An 8,937-nucleotide genomic window follows, 5' to 3' on the forward strand; every position below is an offset into this window, starting at 1 on the left:
AAACACACCGATTGTAGGCAACAGTTTACTTCCTGGGCCTGTTGACGTGGACATTGTTAGCGGGTCTTTCAAACATGGTAAGGAGCATCATATTTCCGGCTGACGTCAGAGTTATTCAGGCCAATCACAACGCACAGATTAGCTGGCCAATCAGGGAGACAGCGCTTTTCAAATCGATACGTTTTGTACAAAATCAGTACATTTGAGGAAGACAGGGATATCTGGAGCTACAAAAATGTACGGTTTGCGGAAAATAATGTGTTGTTTTTAAACATAAACCCACAAAAACACATTGTATTGTACAAAATACACAAAATAACGTTGTTTTTTTAGCAATTAAATAGGTGCACTTGAAAAACAATCAAATTAAAGTTTTAAAATGAAAGTCAAAATTTAAAGCACATTGATGTGCGAGAGCCAGGCCTGCTGTTCTGCAGTGAGACAAAATTACTACATGAACAATTTCATGAGGCAAATCTGACCCTTATCACAGTAAACAATTTCTAAACAGAGGAACGGAGGCTGTACTGTACTGTGGAATAAGTCACACAAAGTCCCTACAACCCCTTCAGCTGTGACTTACACTGTACTGTGTTTAAGAAACAGCACTAGTCTCAAGTACTATTGCTAATACAATACAAAGACAAAAACTATGAATCAGTGCAATAAAAAGATTTAACAATTTAACGATTATAGAATCGTAGAGGTGGCAAGCGCGAGTGATTTCAAAGTTAAGTCAATGTGAAGACGGGTAGACGAGCGTCTGGAGGTCCTGCGGCGCGTATGAGGTGTGTAGCGCAGTATGCGCAAATTGTGCTTTTTGTGCATTTTGCATTTCACGCGAATCTGCGTCTGACGCCCGAGTTGGAAAATTTTAACTTTGGCGGATTTGCGGGCCTCATTAACCAATCAGGGGCCTGCTTGCTGCTGTGGCGGCAGCCCCGCCCGGAGTCACTCATTAAGCATGAAGGCTTGATATTGTCTGTGAGCAGTCACCCGGAGCTATACGACACACGTTCTTATTTCTATAGAGACAGGAATAAAAAGGACCTTGCTTTGAAGAGTGTCAGTGAGGACATTGGGCAACCTGGTAAGTTGTAAATACACATTTCACTGTTGAGTCACGCGGCGTTTATCGACCCGCGCCATTTATCGACCCGCGCCGTTTATTCCCCCCCCCCCTAGAGTAAGGTGACTAAATACAAACCGGTAACTCTCTCGATAAATGCACAATCAACATCAACCATCCTGCAAACAGACAACCACATAGCACATGCCCCTCCCACAAGAAGCGGATTTTGCCTCTGACACGCGTCAAATGCTTGCTTTTTCCACGCGTCTGCTTCGCTCTACAGGCGCAAATGCATTCAAACTATTCAAGCGGCAAACTAGGCGCGGTAGATGCGATTTTGACACCTGAAACGCGGTTGGTGTAAATGCAGCATTAAAGACAAAGCTACGTCTTTTGAGTCATTCAAATCAAAATCATCCACAGCTACTTTTCAAATAAACCCCATACTTTAAAAACCTCTTTCTAAAAAGGACTCAGACCATTCAAAGAAAATTTACAAGAGTCCGCCAAAAGTAAAGTTAAATCCAGTCCAAGACTACCAGCTTGTCTTAGGATATACTATAGAGGATAGGTTGGTTTGATTATACAGACAGCATATGAATATGCAGAAGTACATGAATGGACAGAATATATGAATATACAGAAAAGATAATATATACCGTGATATATTCCTGTGTAAAAATGCAGTGCTGAGGAGTATCCACCTCTTTTCATGAACGCGGAACAAAGTGATGTGACATATTTCCTTTCCAGTCCGAGACTTCCGGTTCAATAGCCAGCCGGTAGAAAACAGTGTAGTGGGAGCACGCATAAAGGAAAGGTAAAAGATCGGATTCATATCCGTTTTGCCAAGATGCATTTATGTGGCCAAATGTAAATGGAATAGTTTTAACAAATCAGATAGCTATCCGATCAGAGAAAACGCATGAAGTGACCAGGTGTAAAAAAGCCCCTTAGGTGAGGACTGAACCCGGGTCTTCTATTTTACTCACAGAGCTAACTCCCCACTGAATTAATCCAAGAGCAGAAAGAGGAGAATAGCACAGAGACGTGGATCTTTATTTAACTGATTAATTTTACTGAATGAAAAATACAACAAAATTAAGGAAGCCATGCTTCCAAAAAACAGGGAAAAGAAAACAGAAACAAGAGTCAAAAACATAAACTTACAAGCGTAGCATATAGACTGGCAACTGGTAAGCTCAAGACTGAAAAAAAAGTCATGGAAAAATGTCACTTATATAGAACAGAAACAGATTCAACACATCAGGCTTAATGAGTAAGTGTCAGAGAGAAGTGCCATCTGCTGGCCAGGAGGAAGGTTACGGTCCAAAGATGAGAATCTTACAAAAACATGATTTAAACCAGTGGTTCTCAACTCCAGTCCTCGGGCCTCCCCTCCCAGAAAATTTTAGATGTCTCCTTATATGAAACACCTGAATTCACTCATCAGGCTCCTGCTAGAATGTTTGAAACGTTTCCCTAATTAACACACTAACAAGCTGATGAACTGAATTAGGTGTTTCATATATGGAGACATCTAAAATGTTCTGGGAGGGGGGGGCACGAGGACTGGAGTTGACAACCACTGGTTAAAATAGTTAATATTTACAACACCTGCCATGTATGAACCAGTGTGAGGATGAAATAAAGAAGTGGCTGGATATATGAAGATATATATTCAAACATTTCATGTTGTTGCTCGGGGGTGACGGGTCTTCAATGCTCAAATATAAAAGCACAGACATACCAGTATCTTTACAATGGGAAAGTCAGTCGAGAGTTTGTACATGGAATTTACCAAGACTTCGTGTTTTTAACTTTTCAGGGGCTGCTTTAAAATGTAACAACTGTCCCTCTGATGTGAGGTTTTTTTTAACGGCAATTTTTAATGGACTTGTTTATGGCGACCCATCAAGCTTCACGCGGTCAGACACAATCAGCAGTAGGCCTATCTTTCTCATTCAACACCTTGTAAGTTATTTGAACAAACCATAATAAACATATTAAACTACTCCATGAATTGAGTATTGTTTTCGTTTAATGAAAATATTATTACATCGCTTCTTATCCACTAGGTGGAGACATGAGCTTATGAAATTATTTGCTTACTTTTTAAAGTAATGTTATTTGCTTTTTCATTTTAAACATTAAAAAGTATGCGCAAACGCATTACAAACTATTATAAACATTAAGCAGATTATGTCATATATATTCAGATCCTTCAGGGAACAAGGGTTACATACATAACCGAGACATTCCCTTTCAGTCGGTCACTCATGACTCGTCAGGCGGAACTAAGATCACTGCGGAATTCCCTCTGAGGGCGTCTACCACTTGGGTGATATCTTGAAGGCTCAAGGTCATAAAGTGAAACCCTTTCAGTAATATCTCATACTACGGGAATGCTAGGGGACAGTGGTAAGAATTCCCACGGAAATACACGCATAGAGACCCACATGGGGCGCAATGTGGATGCCTAGCCCAGGTTCACATGGAAACATCTAGTGAGAGGCTGACAGCAGAAGCTCCGCAACATCAGCTGTCAAGGCAGTGGAGGAGTGAAAAATACTGTTTTGTGACTTTTTGCTATAACGGCCTTCCATAATGGTGCGGTTGTGCAGCACCAAAATAGAGGCGGCAAGCCTACACAATCCGGTCTCTGGTGGTCTGTACTGATTGGAAGATGAAGTAAACATGTTATGTGTCGCCCAACCAGCAGGTCTGCAGATGTCTGTTAGCGAGGAATCACGAGCCAATGCCCAAGATGATGCCACACTTCTCATAGAATGTGCACGCAGATTAAACGGGCAAGGAATACCCTGCTTTTCATACGCAAGGGTAATAGTGTTCACAATCCAATGGGACATCCTCTGCTTGGTGACAGCATTCCCCTTCTGCTGACCACCGTAACAGACAAAGAGCTGTTCTGAGGTTCTAAAGCTTTGAGTCCACGTTACATACACACGTAGCGCAGGAGTACCTACTACTTTTTATTTTAATGGTAGAGGGAGACAGCCTTCTGTCCAAGTGATGTTGGAGATAAATAAGCATGACTCAGATTGAGCATTCTCGGCATTCACCAGTCAACAAACAGGTTCCATTTTAGCGTGTATGCCTGTCTCATAGACGGCACTCGCGCTGCAGAGATGGTGTTAGATACAGTGTGTTGTAAGTCACCTAGAACCTCCGCACCCCGTAAAGAGACCACACATGGAGGCTCCACAGATGGGGGCGCGGGTGCCATAATGTGCACCCTGCTTGAGAAAGAAAGTCCTTCCCTTAAGGAATCTGCCAGGGAGGGGCTGTTGTGAGGAGAGTGAGCTCTGGAAACCAATTTCTGGTTGTCCAGTACTGTGCAACTAATAGAATGCGCTCCTCGTCCTCCCTGACTTTGCACAGTGTCTGCGCAATAAGACGACAGTGGGTTGTCTCTGGAGATGCAAACAGATCTATCTGCGCTCTGTCGAAATATTTCCAAATAAGCTGAACCGACTGGGGGTGGAGTCCCACTCGCTGGGGTGCGCTGCTTGTGAGAGCGCGTCTGCCGCTGTGTTCAGCGACCCCGAGATGTGAATGGCACGAAGAGACCTCAGATTCTTCTGACTCCAAAGGAGGAGATGACGGGCGAGATGCGACAGGTGACGAGAGCGCAGACCGCCTTGGTGATTGATATACGCTAAAGCCGCATTGTTGTCGGTGCGCACTAATACATCTTTGCCTCGAATCTCGTTGATGAAACAGACGAGATACAGTCCACAGCTTGAGACAATTTATGCCCGCCATACGTGGCTCCCCACCCTGTGGAAGAGACATCTGTGCATACAATGGCATGCCTGGGGACCTGTCTCAGTGGCACAACCGCCCTGAGAAACGCTGGGTCTGACCACGGAGTGAAAGTGAGACAGCATTTTTGTGTAATTATAATACGGTGAAAGCCGGTGAGCCACGCTCTTCTCGGGACTCGTCGTGAAGCCAATGCTGAAGCGGTCTCATATGGAGCAGCCCGAGGGGTGTCACAGCCGCAGCTACTGTCATATGCCCCAGAAGCCTCTGAATCTGTTTCAGAGGGACCACAACCCTGACTTTCAATGTATTAAGGCAAGCCAGAATAGACTAAACACGCGCTTCTGTGAGACGTGCTATTAAATCCATAGATATCATATAGAGACTAGATGCCCTATTGGCCGCTGGGGACTGAGAAATACGGCCACCATCTTAAACTGGTCATATTCTTAGTTTCGTTGCGTGGCAGCAGGTAAGATGCCAGAGCACTGTGGAGCATTTTCCTGTTCTAATCGTCAGACCATGGCAAATAGAGCCCAGGGGATTACTTTTCACAAGTAAGTTTTAACATAACTGTACTATTGGTTGTATTTTGTGAATATAATATTACCAGACAATTGAGAAAGAGCCAGTATTATTGATATTACTGTACTGAAATCGTAGCCAGCTAACGTTCGCTAGGCTATGTTTACTGCACCAGCCGGTGTTCACCCTGCAGGGAGAGGTGGGGAAAGTAAAGTAATAATTACAAGAGTTTCTCTGTTGTGAGAATTGTGTAAGGCACTATATAAATGTGTATTATATAATATGTGTATAAAATGATACAAATAATTTTAAATTGTTTCTTCACCTGCAACTATCTGTTTATGCATCTTTATCATATTTATAGTGTGTGGTTTATAAAATATCTTATATCCTACATCACATATTTTGATTTTGGATGTCTGCTCACTTTATATCTTATATCAAAATATTTTATTACTGTTTAGTGAATATTCATTCATTACTACTATGAACATTAAGTGCGCTGTCCACATTAGTGTTTGTAACACTAATACCCTATTCTAAACCGAAATCTTGACAAACTATATTTTGTTGGAAAGCTCAGAGAGTATAATTTATGTATTATTATAAAATTTTGACTTAGTGAGAGTCAGTTTCTAACAGGTTACGGGCCCACAGGGGGGCCAAATTTGTTTTTGCATATTTATAACATTAAACCCCTACTCTAAATCTAAAAAAATCATGACAAGCTATATATCATCGGAAAGCTCTCAGAAAGAAGTTTTAATATTTCAAAACCTTTTTGCATTAATAAAAATGCGGTGACAGTAATTTATTAGTTTGTGAGGTTACAAGAGTACAAGAGTTTGCGGTAAAACCACTAAAAGTGTGACACAAACCTAATTTTTTGTGATTTTAACTTGAAATTTGGATCAAAACTACTTGAGAAATATTGCTTCATGTTTACATTTATTTATTGTGTAAAACATTTACATTTTTATAATTTTATTTGTAAATTAATATGTTATTGCATTATTTCTATATATTAAAACAAAAGTAACCTGCAATAAAAAATATTTATATTAAATTTTTTACCTTCTAACTCATTTGTGAAAAACCCTAAATTGTCTTCTTTAAAACAAGACCAAGATTAGGCATCTAGCCCAAAAAAATCCCAGAGAAATATTCATTTAAAGATGTACATCACATTGTCACCCCCACTCAAATGGGATTTGCGGCACATAAGGGGTTAAAATACGCCGCACCATGTGTCTTGTATCATAGCTCCATGAATTACCTTTGCAGCAAAAAACCTGCGTGAAAATCAGTTCGGTATTCACAGAGATATGCGTTGATAGCTCATTCCACCTGTCATACAGATTACACTGAGTGGAGCGGGTGACCGATCTAAGATGGCGGCCCCATGGCTCGACCGCGCCAGTAAGCAGTAGCAGTCGATAGGACTTTTAATGGGGCTCCGCAACGGAAAGGGGGGGGGTGATGTTCCCGGTGGTACGAAACCCGTCTCCGCCATCCAAGAGGGTCAGGCTCTCTTAGGCGTATGAACCCTCCATGAACGCAGCCTCAGCATGCACTCTTGTGCACGAGAGAGAACGATCATTGCCACCCAGTGCCTAACATTTGGCACATCCAGAAACACGGACAGAAAGACATCTTTAAAAAGACGCTCCCGCCTCAGTGCGAGTGAATGCTGTCTTTAAAAAGACGCAAAACACCGCAATACTCTTTTAGAGAAAACACTCTTTTAATGTGCTGAAGTTGATGAAGCACACAGGGGAACGCCACACACTCAACTAAGAGTGAGAAAAAAAATCCAAAAATTTAAAAGAGAGGTGGAACACCCGCGAGCCTCCGCTGAAGTGCCTTTGCCCGACCAACTCGAACACGCAGAGTTCTCCAAAGAGCAGAGAGTGTAGCTTCTCGTGTGCCAGCTTTGGAAGCGAAAGAGATAATGATATTGCACCTGCCTCTCATTTAAATACCCGAGCGGCGCCGGCAGATGCAAATATCTGAATGCCAAGTTCATTGGCGTATGAGTAGATTGGTCCCGCGAGGCGCTTTCCCAATTCGTCGGTCATGACATGACGTCTTAGTGACCCACTGAAAGGGAACTGTATATTTCAGGATTTCTTTCTTATCTTTTTTTACTTAAAGAAACTCATGATTACCTTGATTGGCAGCTTGGAGTTCATCACTGTTGTTTCTGAATTTTTCTCTTTCTTCAGTTAAGATTCTGCTCTGGTTTAGTATTAAGCTGCTGCATTTCTCATTTTCTTTAGTCAAGTTATAGTTGTGTGTTAGTAGTTGGTTTCTCTCATTAGTGAAATAGACACAGATGACTATTACAGCAGTGAACAGAAGAACAGACAGTAAACACAAACACCCTTGAACTGATCTGTGTCTTCTGTTCTTCACTGAGACTCTTCCTAAAAATCACACACATCAGATTACATTTGTCTTTTCTTTCTCACTTCAATAAATCAACTGATAAATGAATGTGAGTACCTGTATGTTGAAGCTCTTGCTGTCTCTCTGTACTCATCATCTCTGTGTTTATCATCACTTCATCATTTATTACTGAATCTGCACTTTCATAGATGTGCATAACGTCCTGTCTCTCTCCTCTGTCCATTTCCAGAGTCTTAGTTCTGATCACATCCTCATAAATCATTTCAGACATCTCTTACTGTCAATGATAAGACTGTGCTGTAGTTTGTTCCAGTGTAGGTTTATTTAAGTAAGCATCTGCTCTAAAAAAGCTCTGCTGGTGACCCCTGCACTAGTGACTGCACACATTTCTTGAACAGCTATTTTCACCCAACCCCATTTGAAGCCTTGACAACAACACCATTATACTGTTGTGTAAAATTATAAGCTTATTATAAATGTAAACAAATCTCTTGGATTCAAACATTATAACTGTATTAATGCTGTATGTTAATCTAGGTTTATTTAATTGGTTTGCTCTTCTGTTTCAAACTATTTCCTGCACATCAAACCGGAATCAACACTACATATCTTAATGTGAGAAGCTCATCATCATGTGACAGTAAGTGTGTCTGTACAGAGGTTTCTAGCAGATTCAAACAGCATTTGAATCATCAAACAGTAAATAACACAAAGAAAATAAATGTGTGACAGATAAATGTCAGGATGAATGAATACACACAGATAGTTTTTTTTATAATGCTGCATCATGTTTGTTTGTATTTGGAAAGCTTGTTACAGGGCAACAGTGTTGTATTGCATCACTGTAATAAATTAATTAAAAAGGCAGAATTAAAGTGGAAGAAATACTCAAACAACAGGCAACCCAGGACCAAAAAACAATACACATAACATCAACAAGCATCAGGGTCTATATACAGTACACAGGCAATCACAAGAAAGAAGAAACAGGTGAGCAGAATTAATTTGTTACATTTATACAGCGCTTTTTGCAGCACTCAAAGCACTTTACATATGAAAGGGGGATCTTCTCAACCACCACCAATGTGCAGCATCCACCTGGATGATGTGAAGTCAGCCATATTGCGCCAGAACGCCCACCACAC

The sequence above is a fragment of the Paramisgurnus dabryanus genome, chromosome 10, assembly GCF_030506205.2.
Source record: "Paramisgurnus dabryanus chromosome 10, PD_genome_1.1, whole genome shotgun sequence".
Taxonomy (NCBI): Eukaryota; Metazoa; Chordata; class Actinopteri; order Cypriniformes; family Cobitidae; genus Paramisgurnus; species Paramisgurnus dabryanus.